At 39.6% G+C, this 21940-nt stretch overlaps 1 protein-coding gene and 1 pseudogene across 2 annotated transcripts in view; one reads left to right on the forward strand and one right to left on the reverse strand.

Annotated features, from left to right (window-relative positions):
• Window positions 1-21940, reverse strand: part of PCDH15 (protocadherin related 15) — an 869139-nt gene that overhangs the window by 793628 nt on the left and 53571 nt on the right. The gene's annotated exons all lie outside the window — the stretch shown is intronic.
• Window positions 4813-5166, forward strand: LOC144299451 (large ribosomal subunit protein eL21 pseudogene; annotated as a pseudogene).

Genomic DNA, 21940 nt, shown 5'->3' on the forward strand with positions numbered 1-21940 from the left:
TCAGTTAGAAACTTACTGAGGAACTTGATAATTCTATTTTTACCTGTTTTTTTTGTTGTTGTTGTTCTGTTTTGTTTTGCTTTTAGCACCAAACTGCAGTCTCAGGCTGAAATGAGGATGAATTAGCAGCATCCATGTGAGCAGCTGAGCTGAATAACAGTTGGCAGTAATGAGGAGCCCAGAAGGCAGCCTGGCATTCTGGGGAGCAGCCCATCAGGCCTCACTTAGGGTGACAACTACTCCTGTGCACGGATGGTTGTCACTGGACAGCACACGAGCCGAATGGAAATCTGTCTGGCCTAGTGTGGGCGACAGTAATGAGCGCCATCAAGCAAACCTCTTCCTTCTTAACAAGGTTTTGTCCAAGTTGCAGAGAGTGTTCTAGTTGATTTACGTATTAACTCTTCTTTTTCTTCTGTGGGGTTGGAGGTGGATGGTGGCCGTAAAAGTCTTTTATATCCCCTTCTTGGAAAATGGTCTATAAACTCGGAAATATTTAATAAGAAAGTAAATTCTACGGAACTTAATCTTCCAAGAAGATAAATTTTATTATAAATACTCATTAAGAAGATAAGCATATAGATTTATACAATGAGCTGGATTCTATAGGTCATGCCTCAAAACAAGTCTCAGTATTGTTATAATGCTCTGGGGGTGGGAGTGCATGCGTGTGTTGGGACAGGGAGTGAATTCCTGACAGGTGAACCTCGGTGTCTCAGGCAGGTGAGCGTCCAACTCTTGATCTCAGCTCAGGTCTCAATCTCACGCTCCCATCCTGGACTTACCATGGCCGCTACCTGAACTGTATCTTTTGTGTTCTTCATCCCTCTCTTCCTAGCAAAAGCCAGCCTATCATTTCATACTTAATGAAGTTCACCTTCTTAACAACACCCTTCATCTATCCTTCCACCCATCTATCCATTCACTTATTTATCCATCCATCCATCCGTCCATCCATCCATCCATCCATCTATATGCTCAGTAGCTCCAAACACAACTCTTGGTGTTCATGAGTCATTTTGAAAAACAGATGATAATAATAATGAATACTACTATTTTGGCCATTTCTTTTTTTCTTTAAGCTCATTTATTTATAATGTCTACATCTAAATGGGGCTGGAACTTGTGATTCTGCAATCAAGAGTCACATGCTCCACCCCTGAGCCAACTAGATGCCCCTGGTTTGACCATTTTTAACAAAAAATTCCTATGAATGAATATTACTTACTTGCAAGCATGTATTTAAATTACAGTAGAAAGTTAAGGCATTGCCAGGCTGAAGACAGTTTTCTTTCCTTGAACTTGCATCCTATGTATGTGCTTACAAGGAAAGGTCACATGGTTTTTGGGGGGAGTCATGAATATCTGAATATAACACACCTTTTCTTACTAGTGTTCAAGGTCCTTAAAGGAGGTCTCAGTCTTTCCCCAGAAGCAGATCCTGAGGCTTGTGCCCCACTGTTCTTTTCGAAGTACAACCCCAGAGAAGCAGGATTGGGAGGGTAGGGAGAGGAGAAGACAGGGAAGGGGGCAGAGCCAGGGTTACAGGATATTACTGAGCAGGTGTCTGCAGGTGTTATGGGCCATGGGTCACTGGGTTTTGAAGGACTGTCATCAGAGAGGTTGAATAAATGTTTCCCAGGGAGATAAAGTCACAGGCAAGCTCCTATTCCCACCGATGGAAGGGAACATTAACTCCCTGTGCAAGTCAGCCGCATTACATGGGTGCCAAGAGGGTCCCAAGGTGCCCCATGCCTCCGTGGCAACAGTGAAGCCCCTGAGGCGACCCCCGGTCATGCATTGCCCCCAGAAGGGCTGGAGATGAGAGACATGCTGCCCTGTGGCCACCGGGCCCCGAGGCAGTCCCGAGAGCCCTCTGGGTTAGTATATGGACATCATAAAGCTGGAACTAGGAGCTGGAGCCCATCTTTGACACACACTCTGTATTACAAGAGTATTTTATACATCACAGTCATTAAAGTACTTAGCGAGTAAATAACAGAGTTGAAGAAGTATAATGGAAAGTTCAAAGTGAATGTCACATTAGAAGTGAACAGTTCTGACAAAAGTGAAATAAAATACAATGAGCACAATAGGTTAATCATTTTGAAATGTTTAAGACTGGAAAGAGTTCTCGTTTGCTGCTATTGTTAAGTACGAAGTTATGTAAATCACTTGTACTGGGCTTTGTTAATGAGTTAAAGTCAGGGCAGCTTTCAAATCCTACTTGTGGTGACAATAGGTGTGTGATCTCATGTATTCCATCTGTGATGGGAGGAATGAATGTGATGACATCTAAGCTTCTTCCTAAACTTTGAAACTGATGCGCTTAAGATCCTCTGTCGATGGAAAAGACGTAAACGTTTACTTAACAGATACTGTTCAGCACAAATCTCATGCTTAGGCACCTGTCATGTTGCCAGCAAGACACAGCAGTGAACACAAGAGACTTTAGGTCCCACCATCTTGGAGCTTAAATCCTAGTGTGCAGGGTCGTAAAGCAAAATAAGAGTGTGGTGTGTCAGAGGCCATCAGTTCAGAGCAGCTAAAGTCAAGGTGTATGATCAGTAGGCCAGAGGGCGAATGAGCTGAACAGGGTGACCAGCGCCAGCCTCTCTGGAGTGGGTGGTGAAGGGTTCAGGCTTGGGAATAATGCAGGAGCAATGTCCTCGCCAGAGTGGACAGCGCCAGGGTCCTGACGGCGGTGGGGGCCGCGTGTGCTGGGACCATGATAGAGAACTCAGGAGCTCGAGCCAAGTTGCAGAGATGCAGCCAACTTGGGCCCTGCACCAACGAGCGAGTCAAGGGGAGGTTAGGGCGTGCAGCACCTCCAGGGCATGGAAAGAATTTGCCTTTTATTCCAAATGAGATGGAGAGTCACTGAGGATCTAGAGCACCGAAGCCAAGTGGTTTGGCTTTCAAAGGCTCGGTTGGGCTGCTGTGTGGTAACAGATTACAGCGGGGTGAGGAACTGAACAGAGGCACGGAAGGAAACAGTTTCTAGAAGATACCTCTGACAACGATGCTCAAAAAATTAGTAACAGCTAAAACGACTGTAACGCGTCTGGATCTTTTAATTTAGGTTTTTTACAATGTGGTCCTCAGAGAGACTAAAAGTTCTACCTTCCCAAAGTCCACTAGAAGCCCAGATCCCTTTCTGCAGCAATCCAGAGGTAAAATCCCACTATCACAGACACATAACATTTGGCGCCATGGAAAGTGATAAGAAGAAAATAAAAAAGAAAGATATAAATAGGGCCATGTATCTTTTGTATTGGTCACTGAAAAAAAAAAATTCATTGCGAGTATGCTTCACAATGTCATGAGATCATCAATGTCCCCATCAGCAGAGGAAAGGTCACACAAAAGTGAAAGAGGACACTTGAGAAGAGGGGAAGGTGTAATCATTGTTGTATCCCTTCTCTATTGCTGCCGTAACAAATTGTGACAAAACTGGTGGCTTCTCCCGTGATTCTTCTGAAGGTAGAATTTGAAAAATGCATCTCCTTTGACTAAAATCACCACGTTGGCAGGGCTGTGTTCCTTCCACAGGCATAAGAGGAGACCTGTTCCTTGCCTTTCCATGTCCTAGAGGCTAGCCACCTTCCTAGGTGCATGTTTCCTATGATCCTCAAAACCAGCAATGGCCGGTGTGTGCCACCTGGCATGACGTCTTCTGTGTCTCCCTCCCATCATAAAGGGTGCTTATGATCCACCTTGGACCCACCTCAATAGTCCAGAATAATCTCCCCATCTCAAGGACATAGGATGAGCAACTTTAATTCCTGCCTGCCATATGCCATCACATATTCTGAGGTTCTGGGATTAGGACTCTGGCATCTTCTGGGGGCCCTTCACTCTGCCTACACCAATGCTGGGTAGATTGAAGGTGATGATGCCAGATAAATCTCTCCCTTGCACCATAGGCTTTTGTCAAAACTCGATTTGAACATATGTCCTAGGCTATATGGCACATTTCAAAACTTTCCCATTTAACTATTTTATCTTATGAAGCCATCACATCTTTCCAGACGACAACAGACAACAGCCGTGTTACCATATTACCACATTTCTCTGTGTGATTTTGAGAGGAGGTGTCTGTGTAGACTTTCTGATACCTGTTTAATCTTGGTTATCCCTGGAATGCATGTATTTTATTTTTCAGAAGGTGACTAGAGAAACTGTGAGCAGAGAACATAAAGATAGTTAGGATGTGCCTACTCATTACCACTGACATGACGAACTGATAAAAGCCCCCACTTAAGAGGGATGATGAGGCTAACTCCAGACTGAACAAGCCACACTTGGAAAATATTCGAATATACTGACCATTGAATGGTGAAGACTCAGCCATGTGGAAGGCCATGGGGAAAGGCTAGCTGCATATATTCCTGGAAAGTTGGTTTGGCTTTTTTTTTTTTTTTTTTCCTTAAGAGACTGTAGATTTCCACTGCAGATTTCCATATTCAGAGTGACAGACACTGGCTAAAAATATTAGGTCTGAGGAGACAGTCCTTCTTCTGGAGCATATGCTTTCCTCAGATACTTGAATTTAAGGCCCCCTTTCTAGATAGGAGAGAAATGCCATCATGCTTTTGGATGGCAGCTCTGGATTATGTAAGAAGGGTACTTCTTTCCCTTTATTTTTCAGCAAACACCGTCATCTTCCAGTAATTTTCCAAAATGACCAACACAAGGGGAAAGAGACAAGGCACCTGCTACATGTCTAGACCTTTTAGAAAACATGGAGTTTGCTTCTTTGGCCACATATATGCAAATCTACAGGAAAGGTGAGGTCTACAATAGAAGGGAATGGGCACTGTTCAAGAAGGAATGCCCCACACATGTTACGGTGAGAAAATTGAAAGAGTCCACAGTGTCACCCGGCATGCCGTTGGCATAGTTGTGAACAAACAAGGTAAGGGCAAGATTCCTGCCAAGAGAATGAATATAAGTGTTGAGTATATTAAGTGCTCGAAGAGCCAAGGTATCTTCCTGAAGCATGTGAAGGAATATAATCAGAGAAAGAAGGAAGCCAAAGAGAAAGGCACTTGGGTTCAACTGAATCACCAGCCTGCTCCACCCAGGGAAGCACACTTTGGAAGAACCAATGAAAAGGAGCCTGTGCTGCTGGAACCCATTCTCATTGGATTCGTGGTATGGTAAGGGTAAAATAATTAAATATCCGAGGATTGTAAAAAAAATAAAAATTAAATTAAATTAAATTAAATTAAAAATCTACCTCTTTCACAAGTGACGCATTACCCAGTACTGGGCTTTTCTAGAGATGTAAGGATTTATGTTCTTTGAAAAGAACCATATTGCATGCTGAATTTTAAATGTCTGTATGTTGAAATTTTCATCACTGCCTTACAATCTACAGCATAATTTTTGTTGAAAGTTACAGAGTTGCCTCGATTCTCACTGTATTTGCAGAAAGAATGGGTTAGGTGTCCACCACTTGGTTGAAATGCTTCACAAAATGCTGTGTCGGCATGAAAGGAGCCAGAGGGTATGACCTGCAGGATGAGTACCCTGCAGAAAAGGGGCTAGAGGTGCAGATCTGGGGTCAGATTTCGGGGCAGATACATATCCCTAGAAATCTCTAGACACCTCATAAATGATTGAATTCTTACATATAATCACATACAATTGGGGTCAAGCTTTTTACTCAGGCATTTGGGGAAAACATGATTTTTAGACCAGGGAACCCCAAGACATAAGTGCTGGATACATGAGGAGAAGGTGTAATAAATACTCTGAATGAACTTAAAAAGTTTATTTAGGGTTTGTCTTACAAGCCGACCCTGTCCCCCACATGTGGTTATATGAGTTAGTGGCGTGCTGCTACAGATTTGCATTTTGTTCGAAGTTCCCATTTGGAAAGCCACATTTGGTGCATGCCAATAGAAGAAGATGACAAAACAGGACAAAAAAAAGAGTTTGTAGATGATGAAGCAGCACACAGGGCCACTGAGTCACCCATTGATAAGCATATCCTAGCACCCTACAGTATAGGCACCAGTAACTGTAAATCACCACCAGCTGGAAGCAAAAGGAGCATAGAGATGAACTTCTCCTTTTCAACATAATATACAGGTAACAGTAGTATAACAAGTGCTGTGCTGTGCTCCTAAATACTGCAAGTGACGTGGTGCATGCTGAAATTTCTCTTTGCCCTCATGTGTTGGGTTGTAAAATATTTGATGTAAAAAGAGAAAGCCAAAGAAAGTAAAATTAAATTGCTTTAAAGGAAGGAACTTCTTTCATAAACCACCAAGCATACACACACACACATAAAACACACGCTGGCAGTGGCAGGCAGCTTCTGAAAGGGCTCTCAGTGATGTCCTCCCCCTGATATTCATAGACTGTCCACTCCCCATGATTGTGGATTTGAGATTAATCATCTTGAGATGAAGTCCTTCTGAGACTAGACAGAGAAGAGTGTGACTTTTTTCTTGCTCCCTGTGGGGTCTTACCCTCTTACTTTCTCTGTTGCGAGCTGCTTTATGGAGAAGATCCATGGAACAGACCATGTGGAAAGCCCCTGGCCAATAGCCATTAAGGAAGGGACGGGGCAAGAGTCCAGGAAAAACAGCCCCACCAGTGACCTAGGAAGTGTCCACTCACTCCCTAGGTGAACTTCAGGATCACTGGGGCCCCCACGGAGATCATGCCTGAGCTTTGTGAACCATTCACTCCCGGGAACCCTGCTAAGCACAGTCTGGACTTCTGACCTACAGAAACTGTGAGATAATAAATGGTTGTTGTTTTAGTGACTAAGATTTGGAATCACTTAGTAAATAGAAATGTATAACTAATACACAAGAATACCCAGACACACAAGAGAAAATACATTTTTAGGGTGAAAATAGCCCTAGATGTTGGAATGACAGGTGGCTGCCATAAACTATTCAAGTTCAACGTATCATTTGACTGCAGTGTGAATATCATAAAGTGTCTTCTCCCTCAAATAGAAAACTAGACTATTGCACAAATGCATACAGTGTATTTAAGAAAGTCATAGAAAACAGGTTATGGGAAGTATTAAAAGATTCAAAGTCAGAATTTATATTTTAAAGAGAATGTCAAGGATTCCAAACACACACACAGCTCCTCTCGGTGTAATTATTACTCTTAATACTATATTATAAAAAGTTCTGAGTAACAAATCTGTGGCAGGTCTAAGCCCATACATTTCAAAGACACATTTTGGTTTTGCTTACAAATGTTCCCTCTGTACTGTTGCCAACAAATTGCAAACACCCCTCTTCTAAAAAAAAAAAAAAAAAAAAAAAAATTAATTCCACCACTAACTGAATTTTAGAAGTAAAAATTCCTTCATGACATGAAATTATGTTAATTTTTGAATACAAACTCCCCCCTCCTATTTTGTTAATCAGCACTTCATGAGAAGGGGGGAAATCAAGTCTTTCGAAGGCAATTGTACCTCAATGATTCAAATCAACTCACCAGGCTGATGACTGGCAGACAATAAAAAAAATAATAATAAATTGTCCTATCAAAGTTGAGTTGATTACTACTTACTACCTACCTGTGTTCTTCTAAGATTTTATAAATTGCCTGTGATTGGCGCTCAGATGAAATTAGCTTGCTGATTGCCTGTAACCATAGGAAACACTATTCAAAAGAGAAGTAAAACAGAAACCAGCCCTTTATATGCAGAGTGAAAGAAATGTAAAAAAAAAAAAAAAAAGAGAGAGAGAGAAGAAAGTGATCTAATCAGGAGTGTTGCGCAAAATTGACATAAAAGAATCGACGAGAATATAATGTCTCTCATAAGGGCGAAGGAGTTGTCTGTTGAAGTCGGCATGTGTCTGTTGCTGAGTGATGGACAGATGCTCTACTTTCACAACACACCAAATCTGGCACTGAACTCGGATCAGACTGGCAGGGGTTTCTGGCTGGATTCCATATCGTGCCATTACTTCCTGGGATTTTCATGTTCTAGGCAGGTTTAGAAACTTGTGGGTTTATTTAAGTTAAAATAAGACTGTGTTTAGAAAAGTACAGAGGGGACATGAGCAGAACCTACTGATTTAGAAACTGGTTAATATACATGAACAAGATATAAAATCATCCTGCAGTGAAGGCCCAAGTTTCGTCCACACATTTCTTGAGTAGCTTCTAAGTGTCTAGGAGGTTTAATCACTAGTTACAATATTGTTGAGTGAGCCAGAAATTACAGAAAGGAAGATATTTTTTATGGGATATTTTCTTAGAGCTGTAGCAGGGGAGCAGGAATCTGAGGTAATAGCAATATAATTGATTGGAAGAGTAGTCAGAACATCCTGTCCCCTGAACAGTGAGAGAAGGAGCTCCAAATTCACTAAATGCTCCCCTTTAACCTCTTCACAATTATGTCACCATTAAAAATCTTTAAAACAAAAAATCATGTCGCCATTACTTTTTCACATTTCAAAACATGCCCCAATGGCCATGTTTTAGATTCTTTCACATTTTCGGCTTTAAAATGGCCTCTTGGCACCTTGACCTCACACCATAAACTAGTAAACTATGCCACACAGAAAGATACTTAATTCTGGGAATATTTCATGGCATCCGGTAATTTCCAGTCACGGAGAGGACTGCACTGCTCAACCCCTGGGAATAGCAATGCTAGAAACCAAGGGTCTCAAGCTACCCTTGACAGCTTCAGCTTCTCTGGCCCATATGCCACCGTTGCCCATGTGCCCCATTCCCATGTGTCCACCAACGTCAATGACTATAGTTTGCCCCAGGAGTGGAGGGTTTATTCCACATTTTCCTTCATTCTGGTGCATCATTTGGGAGGAACAAGTTATGACAAGAGCACCAATAGCCAATCACGAAATTTAGCACATACTCTGAGCTGCACATCAAGATGACACGCCTGACCCTCATAATCACACTGCAAATGTGCAAGTTAAGAAGATTGAATAAACTGTAAAGATTCAATAAAGATGAATCACTTCCCTAAAGTCATACAATCAGTAAGTAGGATCACTGTAATATGACTCCACATCTTTCTGACTCCAAAATGTTTCGTTCAAACTGAACTACCACCAAAAAGATCCACATTCATGTAACATTACTCTTCAATGTCCTGGATGGACCTCGTGGTTAATTTGGTAAAATCCATTGCCCAGAGACTCTCTGATTTACTCTCTTCCAAAATGTCTATCTATATTATACATCAACCATTGTTTGGGAATAACTGTGGCTGGTCCAACGCATTTCTGTTCCCTCCTATTAAGATTTATCTGTCACCCACCTGTCCAGCTTACAATGAAGACCATGTTCTTATCGAACAGGAAGTCCCTGGGGCCTCATCTCATTTTCTTATCCCTGTACACTCACCGCACCAATATACTAAGAACAGCCTTAGTTTGTGGGAATAGTTAAGTTTAAATGACTCTCATTTATTTATTGAACTCAAAGTCCCGCTATTATCATTTACATTATTATTTCTAGAGAATGTAAGAATTCACTTACAGAAGAACAATATAATCTCTGTGTTGTCCATTTATTGCTAATACTGGAAATATAATTTGCAGAAGCACAGCCAGGATCATAGCACAGATAATAGGCCTCTGAAATTCCGTGTTCCAAATGCCTTTCCCGGCAGCAACGGGATACATACGCAGTTATTTGTGTACTATCCATTGAAAGTATGTAAGACGAGTTGTGTGTTTCTCGCAAGAGAGGAGCTCTGGTGCGGTTCCTATTGAAAAAAAAAAATTATGTATATCAAATAATCGATTAATTCGACACTGGGGACCATGGAGACATCTACAAACTAATTGAGAGGCACACAGACACTTCAGCATCCAGGAGTCTCATAAGTGTCCTAAGGAGTTATAGGCATGGGAGCAACTTCAGTTCAATTATTTTTCCCTTGCGCATGCTGCCTTAGTACTTATGTTCAACGTTCTTCGTTTTGATATTAGGTTGAAAATTATCTTGCGCTCTTACGTGGCAAGTCTTAGGCACAGAGCTATTGTCATGTTTGGCCAGATAAGTCTCTGTCATGGGGGATGTCCTACGCATTGTAGAAAGCTCAACAGCATCCCTACCCTTTCTCTACCTGCTGATGACACCCCCTTTCCCAGCTGTGACAACCAAAAATGTCTTCAGACGGGGCCCTAATGTCCCCTTTTAGGCAGGATCATTGTTGGTGAAGAACCACTAATCTAAAAAGGTTTGCTGCTATGTCTCATGTACAAATAAAATATATTTTTTAAAGATTTTATTTATTCTTGAGAGACACAGAGAGAGAGGCAGACTCCAAGGCAGAGGGAGAAGCAGGCTCCATGCAAGGAGCCCGATGTGGGACTCGATCCTATGTCTTCAGCATCGCACTCTGGGCCGAAGGCAGGTGCCAAACCGCTGAGCCACCCAGGCATCCCACAAATAAAATATTAATCCTAGAGATCACAGCATGTTTGCATGTGGGTACTTCCTGGGTCATGGGTCCCCAAGATCACACGCAGGTTCGACGACTCACGAGGAGGACTCACGGAGCTCAGGATATAGGCGCATTCACAGCTATGATTTATTTCATTGAGAGATTACAAAGCAAAATCAGCAAAGGGAAGATAGAACAAAGTTCAGAGGAAACCAGGTACAAGTCCTTTGGAGTCACACAGATGCAGGTGATTCCTCCAGCAAGGAGTTATAACAACACCTGACATTTTGTCCATCAAAGGAGCTCATTAGATACTTAATGCTCACTACGTACGTAGCATGTATGAAAGTTCCAGACTCTGAGACAGGAACCAGGTGTGTAGCCAAATCCACCTTGTTTATACAATTTACGTACCATGAACCATGCTTATCAGTTAGCAATGATGGGAATTTTCAAGAAATCCAAGTTCCCCAATGCTGGCCCGGATTCCACCTTGCAAGCACATCATCCTAAGCGTAGTCTCAACCTTGCTCTGCTAACTCTTTCTGCACCCTTCCCTACACACAGTCCTGTGAAACTGCATTTCAGGCACCCCAAGACTTCCAGAATGAGTCAGTTTAACTATTAAGTCATCAATCTAAACTGTTTTCCGTAAGAATTCATGAAACTTCTTTACTTAGACTTTCTGTTCCTAGGGATTCTTAGCCCTAAATCGGGGCGGGGGGGGGCGGGGGGGATGTTCCAGGCAATGAAATATAATCACAGATTTTAGGATTAAATGGAAGATTGTAGCTAATTTAATTTTGCCACCCTTGACATGCATTTCCAGAAATCTCCAAATAATTCAATATGCCCCAGAGGAGTCCATTTTCAGTGAAGAGAACATGGTGCATGGCAATGTTCTGATCGTATAATTTTCAAACACAATCACTCAGAAAATGAGGTTACTTTAAGTCTAGACCACGTGAACAACCCTTTCCTGCCAAGAAGCCTATGCCATTTTTAAAGATAAAATCACTCAGTGATTACATTTTTTAAATAGTTGAGCAGTCTACTGTCCTTCAATCCAGGCAAAGTGCTCTGGATTAATTGGATGGTTTGCAAAAAGTAGCTTCATATGATTTTTTTAAGAACAGAATAAGCCTCTCTTTACATGGTAATGAATGGTGAAACCCCTCCTACCATCACAGGACCCTCTTTATAAACCCACCCTGAGGGTTAGTTTAGGTTTTATCCTTGCAGTATTTTTTTTAATATTTTATTTTTTATTTATTCGGGAAAGAGAGAGAGAGAGAGAGAGAGGCAGAGCTACAGGCAGAGGGAGACGATGGCTCCACGCAGGAAGCCCGACGTAGGACTAGATCCTGAGCCAAAGGCAGATGCTCAACCGCTGAGCCACCCAGGCATCTCTTACGCTTGCAGTATTGTTGGCCACCAACCCTCCTCTCTTCGGAGTACAGTCTTCAAGAACAATCCTTGCTCCTTTCTCTCACCTTGGTCTCCCCAGAATCTTGCACAGTCTGTGCCAAATAGAATCTAACAAATGTTTTCTTTTCTTTTTTTTTAATAAGGCTGTTGGGGGGCACAGCCCAGAGTCCATGTATCCTCAGGGTATTTTAGGTCATTAGTTTAAAGGCAAACATAATTTTAGAAACAAGTATAATAAGGACAAAAGAGAATTCCTTATAGGATTTGTTTCCTGCACTGTGAGGTGCGTTAAGAACGAGTTCCAGAGGGACCCTGATACCATTCTAAAGATCCTGAACATCCTGAACAGGCTGAAGGAAAGCCTTCAGTTGTGCCAGACACCTCTGACATAAACAGGCACAAGCGTCTCCCACAGTGGGCCAGAAAAACATTATCTTCGGTGCTTGCAAGGATTGGAAAGCATGCATCAGATGGAGCACTTTGCTCTGAAATGCTGTCCTCATTCCCTGTACTGTGCGTATTTCTGGTTAGACAGAGAAGATGCATTGGGCCCAGGCCCCAGTCAGGAGTCTGTGCATCATTCCTTCTAACTCTCCCTCTGGGTTGTGATACCTACTTTTGTTTCCTTGTGAACAGCTGTACCTTAAGCGAACTATCCTGTACCCCTATTTTCCAAAAGGTGAAAAGGGCTCAGCAAATGGTGGTGTCTGAAAGTTAGCGTAATACACCTGCTAGGTGCGAGTGCTCCAGGGAGTAAGGACCAGTTAGACGTGCCAGTGAGAGCATCCTTCTGACTCCAGGCCAAACTTCTGCAGTATGCAAAGCGGCTTCAGTAACTACTCAAATAACTTTTTATTTAAGACATTTAGGTTAAATGTAATATTTTTGTGACAACACGGACCCAAAGTTCATAATGATGATAATTTATAGGCACTGCTACTTTTAGAACCAAGAAAAAAAAATACATTATAAAACAGTTGCCTTTTAAATAAACTGTTTCCTGGATCCTAAATGATGATAAAAGTTCACCTTAAGGAACCTATTAGAAGAATCCAAAACTTTATTCTTTGGCCTGATTACCGGAAGATAATTTATATTTGAAATATTTTCATAGCATTTCCAGTTCCTTTTGTAAAATCCAGAACTCCACTTACTCATTTTAATGGCTATATTTTTTTTGGAAGTTCTTCAAATTGGCTCCATACATTCTTCTTAGAGAGAAACAGAAATCATCCAGTTACTTCCCTCTGAGTGCTTTTGCTTATTATTCACTTTTATTGTACCTTTAAGCAGAGATCACACAGGTCAAGGCAATTGACAAAATTAAATGTTGATAGCAGAATTGGAAGTTTAAAAACCTAGGCGTCTTTTTTTTGTTTGTTTGTTTGTTTGTTTTTGAGTAAATGAGGGAGACTATGGGCTCTGGAGTAATACAGACCTGGGTCTGAATCCTGATTTTGCCACTATCTGGACTAATTATTTTGAGCATCTTTTTTTTTTTTTTTTTTTTAACTTCTTAGTTTCCTCACACACTAAAAGGGGTGTGTGTGTATGTGCGCACGCCTGTGTTTGGAGTGCAGGATGTTAGTGCTCTCATTAGAAACAAATATTATCATGGTTCCTACTACCCAGACAGATGCAGCCCCTCCCTCTCTTACTTTCATAGCTCCATCCCTCTCTTCTTCCTCTTTTTTGGTCTCCCTTTCTTTTAGGGTAATTTAAAATACAGTTGGAGAAATTAATCAGGATTAAAAAAAAAAAAGTTAAAGTCAGGGTAAATAACTATAGTCGCTATTGCTTTTTCTCTTTAAGCACTCTGGTCAACCAATAAAAGGTAGCAGTCCAGGGACACCTGGTGGCTCAGCGGTTGAGCATCTGTCTTTGACTCAGGGAGTGATCCCAGAGTGCCAGGATCGAGTCCCATGTAGGGCTTCCTGCATGGAGGCTGCTTCTCCCTTGCCTGTGTCTCTGCCTCTCTCACTGTGTCTTTCATAAATAAATAAAATCTGAAAAAAAAAAAAAAGGTAGCAGTCCTAATGAATAGAGATTACTACCTCTATTACTACCAATAGAGATTGCTACCAAGAGCAAACACTTGGTAGTAAGAGTATAAAAAGAACTAATTTCCAATGGGATGGATCAAATCATTAAAAAAAAAAAATGACTTCACTGTGATATATAATCCATCTTCAAGTTTTTGTTTCTTTGTTTTTTTTTTTTTTAAACAACTTTTTAAAGCAATATCTATACCTTAAATGGGGCTTGAACTTACAACCCTGAGATCAAGAGTGTGCATGCTCTATTGACTATGCCAGCCGGGTGCTCCCAAGTTTTTTTTTTATTCATTTATTCTAAATTATTTTTTAAATTTTGCATTCAATTTGTTTGAAAACAACATTTTAGGGGAGCCCGGGTGGCTCAGCAGTTTAGCGTCGCCTTCACCCAGGGCCTGATGCTGGAGACCTGGGATCAAGTTCCACATCAGGCTCCCTGCATGGAGCTTGCTTCTGCCTCTCTCTCTCTCTCTCTCTCTCTCTGTCTTTCATGAATAATAAATAAATAAATAAATAAATAAATAAATAAATAAATAAATAAAATTTTTTAGGGACAATTAAAACATCATTTTTTATGAATTACCATTTTCTAATGTTATCTTAAATCAATGATAAACATTTTCTACCCTTAATGCAAATTGCATACTATTATATTCAGAATAAAGTACAAATACATAAGTAAAATTGTTTAGTAAAAATAATATTACAAGCTTATATTTATTTCATAGCCGATAATATCTAATTTTTAGCCATTTACATAAGAAAAGATTGTTTGAGAATTGCCAGGAGCAAACTCAATGATACCTAAAATTCAAAATTCCTAACTCAGACATCACCACCAACAACAAAGATTTAGTCATTTCTCAGGGTTTGTTTTTTTTTTTAAGATTTTATTTATTTATTCATGAGGGACACACACAGAGAGAGAGAGAGACAGAGACAGAGACACAGGCAGAGGGAGAAGCAGGCTCCATGCAGGGAGCCCAACGTGGGACTCGATCCCCGGTCTCCAGGATCAGGCCCTGGGCTGAAGGCGGTGCTAAACTGCTGAGCCACTGGGGCTGCCCCAATTCTCAATTTTATTGATGGTAGATATACCTAGTGTACACTTGCCTAGAAATTCCACCTTTGCATGCAATGCCAACAATGGTTAGGAAAATGTATAACCTAATAATAAACAAATATGACGTAAAACCACCCTCAAATAATAACAAGAGAGTTAATAACGTTCCGTGGTCATACAGTCTCTATTAAATACTCTACTAAGTACTTTTGAACACTATGAATATTAACATTAAAATATATTTAAATCAGATAGAATAATGTATCTAATTACAAAGTATCATTCAGAATTAGTAGGAAGTACTCCAGGGATAAGCACTCTACAGAGTAGTTCACTTATTCTTTACAACCTTGACAGATAAGAATTATACAATATGAATTATATAATATGTAGTATTAGAATTATATAATATGTAGAACTATATAATATGCAGCAACACTAAAGAATCAAAACTTGAGGCTTTGAGTGGTTGAAATTGTGCCTGCTTGGTAAGCGGGACAGAATTCATAATGAGGTTTGTGTAATTCTAAGTCCATGATTGCTCTGGTATATCTTGCTGCTGCTCAAACAGGTGTGCTTTTAAAATTGCTTATAAAATATGCACAAACAGATGGCACCTGTTAAACATATAATGGACAATAATGCCCTGATATTTTCAAATATTCAAGGGTATCCAGCACAGAGAGAAAGAGTGAGAGCGGGCTTGGAAATTTGTAATGTAACATAGTGCACCTCGTTAGAACCTTAAAAAACGGTCTAGTCTAATACTAGGTTAGAGACCACTTGGACAAAGGGCATGAAGTGGTTTAACCAATCTACTACTTACAAAATGTCAAAGTCCAGACTTGACACCAGTCTCGTCAGTCCCTTTCTAGAGCTTTCTATATTCTATCATGAAGGCAGATTTATTGGGAAACCAACTAGGGGTGGTGGAAGGGGAGGTGGAAGGGGGGTAGGGGTGACTGGATGACGGGCACTGAGGGGGGCACTTGATGGGATGAGCACTGGGTATTATTCTATATGTTGGCAAATTGAACACCAATAAAAAATAAATTTATATTAAAAAAAGCAAAAATAAAGATGAGAACAAAAGACTGTTTGACTTTCCTAAAAAAATAAAAATAAAAATAAACAAATAAACAAGTAAAAATAAATAAATAAATAAATAAATATAAAAAATAAAGAAAATAAAAATTGATTGTGACAAAAAAAGGCAGATTTATAGTGTTTACAGTGCTTCTTTTCACAATCTAAAAGTTTAACAATATGGATTCTTAATAATAAACATGAAAAATATGTTCAGAGCTATTCAGGATCTTTATCATCTCCATAGTATTAGCAAAAGCTCTTAAAACATGATAACTTTAGTTAGTAATAGTTTAGATATAAATCATTTTGCTTAGAAATCTTTCCCAATACTTTTAGGAAGGATATAATGGTATTTTTCTAGTTAGTAGTATAAAGAAAGCAATATCTTGTACCAATAAGTCTCACGGTCCTGTTTCAAAATCAATAGTTCATAAAATGCCTAGAGAAAGCCTGTGTTATTATGAAACTATTATTCAAAATATTTTATTCAGGTAAATAAAAATCAAAGTACATTGCTAGTCTTATTTGTTTCACAAACCACATCTGTATCGCCAGAAATATGTACAGTCCCTAACAACTGTTGCAGAAGTGGTGTAAGGCTAATGCCATTTTAAACATCTTGCAGAATGAAGCGATGTTTCCTATGTGTCATATAAATCCTTTTTGCTTTATTGTCTTTATGGGATGTATAAATCCCCGAATGACTACACTGAACTGGCTAATTCTGCTACATTCTTTGATGTCTTATAGGCTCCTAAAACAATAGTGTCAATGTATCTTCAGGATTTGTAAGCAATGAAAATGTCATATGGCCAACTGACAGGACAGCACTGGTGTCCTGCGGGTTTATCAGCAGTCATGAGGGATTCGCATTCATTCAAACTCTCCCACCTATGGTCCTTGACAATCAACAGTGTAGACGAAATCATGAACGAGGAGGGTGCATGATCTGAACACATAAAACAAAGTGAAAGTTGGTGATTTGTATAGAAATAAGCCCACCATGGGGTTCAAAGAAATTAGTAACAAAGTCACACGGAAAGAGGAAAAGAAGGAAGAGTCTTCAGAAATGCATCGCATAAATAGACTCACAATCTAATTCTCTGACAAAGATTAGATGTTTATCCAGTAGCCATATATTGCCTGCCTAGTATTTATCACCTCACAGAGATACAGAGAAGGAAAGGGTTACCCACCTAAAAATACCCCCTCCACGTAAAATATGTAGAGTACATGTAATACAGATACATCTAGCACCAGAGGACGTTGGTTAGTATGGGTTAATAAAAAGAAGATGTGGATTTAAAAAAAAATACTTGAATTACATTCTCAAGTCAACTACTTATTTGATCTTACCAAGTCACTTAATCTCCGTCTTCAATTTCTGTTTAGCCACAATTTAAGAATATGTCTTTCCTTCCCACTGTGCTATTTTAAGGATGGAACGTTACGGTATATGTAAAAGCTCTTTGAAACGCAAGAGGCAATAAACTAATACACTTCAGACTAAGAGGTTGAAATGCTCTCACTTGGTAGCATGTCCCCGAGCAGAGAAATGTGACCTTGGCACCACAGAGTGCTGGCTCTTTGTCCTAAATCTGGTTGTACTTTTAGTTTGCTGCCCAGACTTTTCACTACAGACTTTTAAGCAGAGAGGCAGACCAGGTAATTTCCTAGCATTCAAACGTCTTTAAAATGGAATCTTTACATTCTTCCCATCAAAATCACCAGGAAATTACTCTTTATAAAACTCTAGTTTGAGTGACAACCTAGTGGACTGAGAGAGCGCCATCAACACACACTGAACGGACGATGATGCATTATTGCTATTTTTGGTAAATCTTGTTTGGCAAAGTCTAGATGTCCTCTTCCTTTCTGTAGCTTGCAATATACACTAAAAACACACAACATCACATCAGACTAAATAGAATTTGAGCCAAGGATGCTGAAGATGTAGTCAAAATTAAAACCTTATTAACTCTTGGTAGACGAAAGCAATATACCCCATTAATATGATACCCATCATATAATTTCAATTAAGGATAATTTTATCTCAGATTTTTTCTTGGTAATCAAAAACAGATATTTACCAGAGAGAAATTCTAAGTAAGAAACTTGACATTGATATACATGGCACGGCATTTAGCTATTATCAATTTATCCAATTTTAAGAGGTTACATTTGGCAGATTTGTTTTAGATTCCGATTCAACGAGGGCACTCCATATGGATATTCAGTTCTTTTCAGAATGCTTGACTTCAAACAAAGAAACAAAATCATCAATGGAGATAACAATTGCAGTGCGTTGCTGTTCACACAATAATTGGATTATTATTAATGTGCCAGGAAAAATATTACAGTCAATTCACCTAAGTCTGTTCTTCTCAGATTTAAGCTATAATCTTTCAAGTAGTTTATTAATTAATTAGTGATCTGCCTTGTTTATTCGTGCTTGTAGTTTTTCTTTATGCAGAAAGCAATGTGAAAAAGAAATCGTAGGTTCCTCAGATCTGCCACAGGTTGAGGACAAGTCAAAGGAAGAAAGAAATGAAAGAAAAGCAAATGAGCAACTAAAAATCTATAGCCTCGTGGGACAAATGCGTTCTTAGAAAAAAACGATAATAATGGATTTGGTGGAGCAGTAAAGGGCTTAATTAGAACTTCAATGCAACCCATCTGATGAACCAATGGTTTTTCCCTATGCGTATGTAAGTAGATATTAAGCATTTTAACTATTTTTGAGTTATTCTTTCATACTTGGCGTTGTGAAATTTACATTAATAAAAAATAAAATTCCATAAATAGGAGGGAGGAACATTTTAATGTGTTTAGTATCCAGACTTCTTTTTTCTTTTGTTTGAAGACAAAGCATGTTTGGTAAGTGTTGGCTTTAATAAGCAACTCACATTCAGCAGAATTACCATAAAGTCTCAATAAACAGGATGGCGATGTCCTTCAGCTAATGCAAGGGATGCGTGAGAAGCATGACGCACAACTCTGAATGTTCTCCTGGGCGGGGGCGATTTCAGTTGCTGTGGGAGTGTTGTAGGATAGTAGGTGGAGGGCAGTTTGAAACTGTTTCTACTAGACTTTCATGTGTATGTTAGGGTGTCGGCAATGGAGATGCATGTATCACCTGCTGCTTTCCTGTAGCCTAGCATCCTTCTCCCTCTCTCTATATATTTTTTACTTTAATTGATTTTTCTCTGGGGAATCCCTTTCCCTGTCCTCTTTGTGGTAGTCACAGCGTCATATGTACCACCAAGGACAACCAAGAAATCTAAATAAGACCAAAGAATGGGGACATGCCCTGAAGTTTTTTTTTTTTTTTTTTTAGTAATGCATGCCAGGGCAGGAAAGTCCTCCTTTCCTTAGTAAATATGGTCATGGTCATGAGTTTAAGTGTTGGGTAATCAGGAGCCTTAAATAAACCTGAGGATATGAGAAGGACCGAGAATCAAAGCCCAACATCACTGGACATGCCCCCAAAAAGACATCCAGAAAGAAGTCTGTCTGAGTCCCCAATATAGCCATGCCTGAGGAAGTCCCAGGGACACGGTTTACTGCTTTTACTTCTTTGAGCTGCTTTTCTTTTTCTTATAACCAAAGGAGCCCTGACATACTAATCGAGTAGAATATTGATGAGGACACGTATGAAAAATAAAAATATGAATATATGGGGTTCCTGGTGGCTCAGTCGATCAAGTGTCTGACTCTTGGTTTTTGGCTCAGGTTGTGTGATCTCAGAGTCTTGGGATTGAGCCCCGTGACAGGCTCTGTGCTCAGTGTGAAGTCTGGGATCCTTCTTTCCCTTTTCCTCTGCCCCTCCTCCCCCAAATAAATTTTAAAAACCATGAATATGCCTTTTATACGAACTTAATAGAAAATTTTAAATTATAGATGCTATACTACATAGCCCGTTAAATGTAACAAATGTTTCCTCAAATTAACATTCCTCAGAGTGTAAATATGCCAAATCACTCCAGTCTGAGTATCTTCATATATTAATGTCGACCTTTCTTTTATACTTAAATTGTGGGTGCTCAACTCCTTTATTTAAAGGAAGCAGAACCAGATCAATAGAATGCTCAGTAGCTTCAGATAGTAGAGAAGTCCGAGTGGCATCATTACAAAGGAAATCCAAATAAAAACCTAAAGATCAAATTTTTGGCTTGACTTTTGAACTGTCTCTTGTCCATAAAGAATGCATTTTTATTTATTTTTTTAATCTAGTAAATATTAGATTCTGTAAGTTTTTTTTTTTTTTTTTTCCTTCTTCAGTAAAGCATTTCCTAGCTCTACTGTTTCTCTGCATGAGTTTATCCTTTCAAGGTTCCTGACTTGTGCCTGGGTGTTCTTTCATCCTGGCCTCCTCTGGGGCTGGCTTCCTCTGCCCTCTCATTTCTGGTCTCCCGCTGACCTCCTCTCCTCTCATCTCCTTGCACATCCCTTCCTCTGCCTGACCTTCCCCATTTACTGCGACCACCTACCCTCCCTTTCCTCCCCCACCTTACTTCTTATCAGCACCCTTCTTTACAAACAGGAAAAATAATCACTTGATATGATAAGCTGGATTTTAAGATGGCATTAGAAGGGTATTACTATCTTCATCTTTACAATGAGGAATATGATCTTCAATATTCAAGCCAAGTCATTTCCAGAACTGCTCAGTTCCACTCAAGCACATACCTGAATTTTTCTTCAGGTTGCAAGATGTGAGTTCTTAAAATTTTCTGTGAATGTAGCAATAAAGCAGAACACAGAATTCAAAATAGGAACAATTTCATAATAGTATGAATTTGCTTCATTATAATGGTATGTGAAAGAAGGAAGATCAAGGCCTTTCGTAAAGTATATAAATCCTACAGAAATTTCCATTTCCATGCTTGCTTTTGATATTTGCATAAATTCTGGAACCATATATGCCTCCATTCTCCTGTATTAATTTAGAAAATATCAAGGCCATGCGAAGGAACAGCATCGGGCATCATGTGTCTCTTAGCAGGATGCTTTATTTAATCTCCATGAATGAAGAAGTAGACAACACACCAATGAAAATGGACATTCATCTTCAAGCCATATGAAGACATATGTCATGATGGTTTGTATTATACCCACCAACATTCTGGTAGATCCTAAAGTTCACCCCAGGGAATAGGTTTATGCTTAGTTTCCATCATCTGTCCCACACGTACATCATTTTGAAGTTGAATTAGCTGAAGTTATGGGTGCCTCCGTGTAGCTACATTCCAGAGTGATGCTTACACTACTATTCCCAAGCAAAAGCAGCCTTACAGGGATGGATAAGTATTTTCTCCTCTGCTCCTGCTTCAGAAGGAAAAGCTCTCTGGAATGTGGGGCAGGAAAGAATAATCCTCCTCACATGAGTGGGATAAGTAAGGGTAGCAAATTTACACTGAGCTCAGGAGTTAGCGAAACAAACAGACACTTTCATATGCTTTCAGAGCATATTTACTAAAAACACGTCCCTCACAAATCCAGCGAAGCTTGCCTGTATTTACTTTCAGGAGGTTTCATGAGTACATACTTATAAAGTTTTTCTTTCCCTGTACTTATAAATTTTTGAATATTTTGACCACAATTTGTGAAGCAGAAAGCACTACATTATACAATTTATCAAGGCAACAATACCTTCACCTGTTTTCTCAAAATATCCTTTACAAATGACCAAAGTAAATAACTGACCTTATTTTTCTGTGAGTTGATCTTGCTAGTTCTTTGAAGTTCTACATACCATTGCCTCTTTTAAAAACTGTTTTAAAACAGATGAGAAGATAGATAAATAGATGATAGATAGAGATGATACATATTATAGATAGATGATAGATAGATGATAGATAGATAGATAGATAGATAGATAGATAGATAGACGAT

Source organism: Canis aureus, chromosome 27, assembly GCF_053574225.1.
Source record: "Canis aureus isolate CA01 chromosome 27, VMU_Caureus_v.1.0, whole genome shotgun sequence".
Classification (NCBI taxonomy): domain Eukaryota; kingdom Metazoa; phylum Chordata; class Mammalia; order Carnivora; family Canidae; genus Canis; species Canis aureus.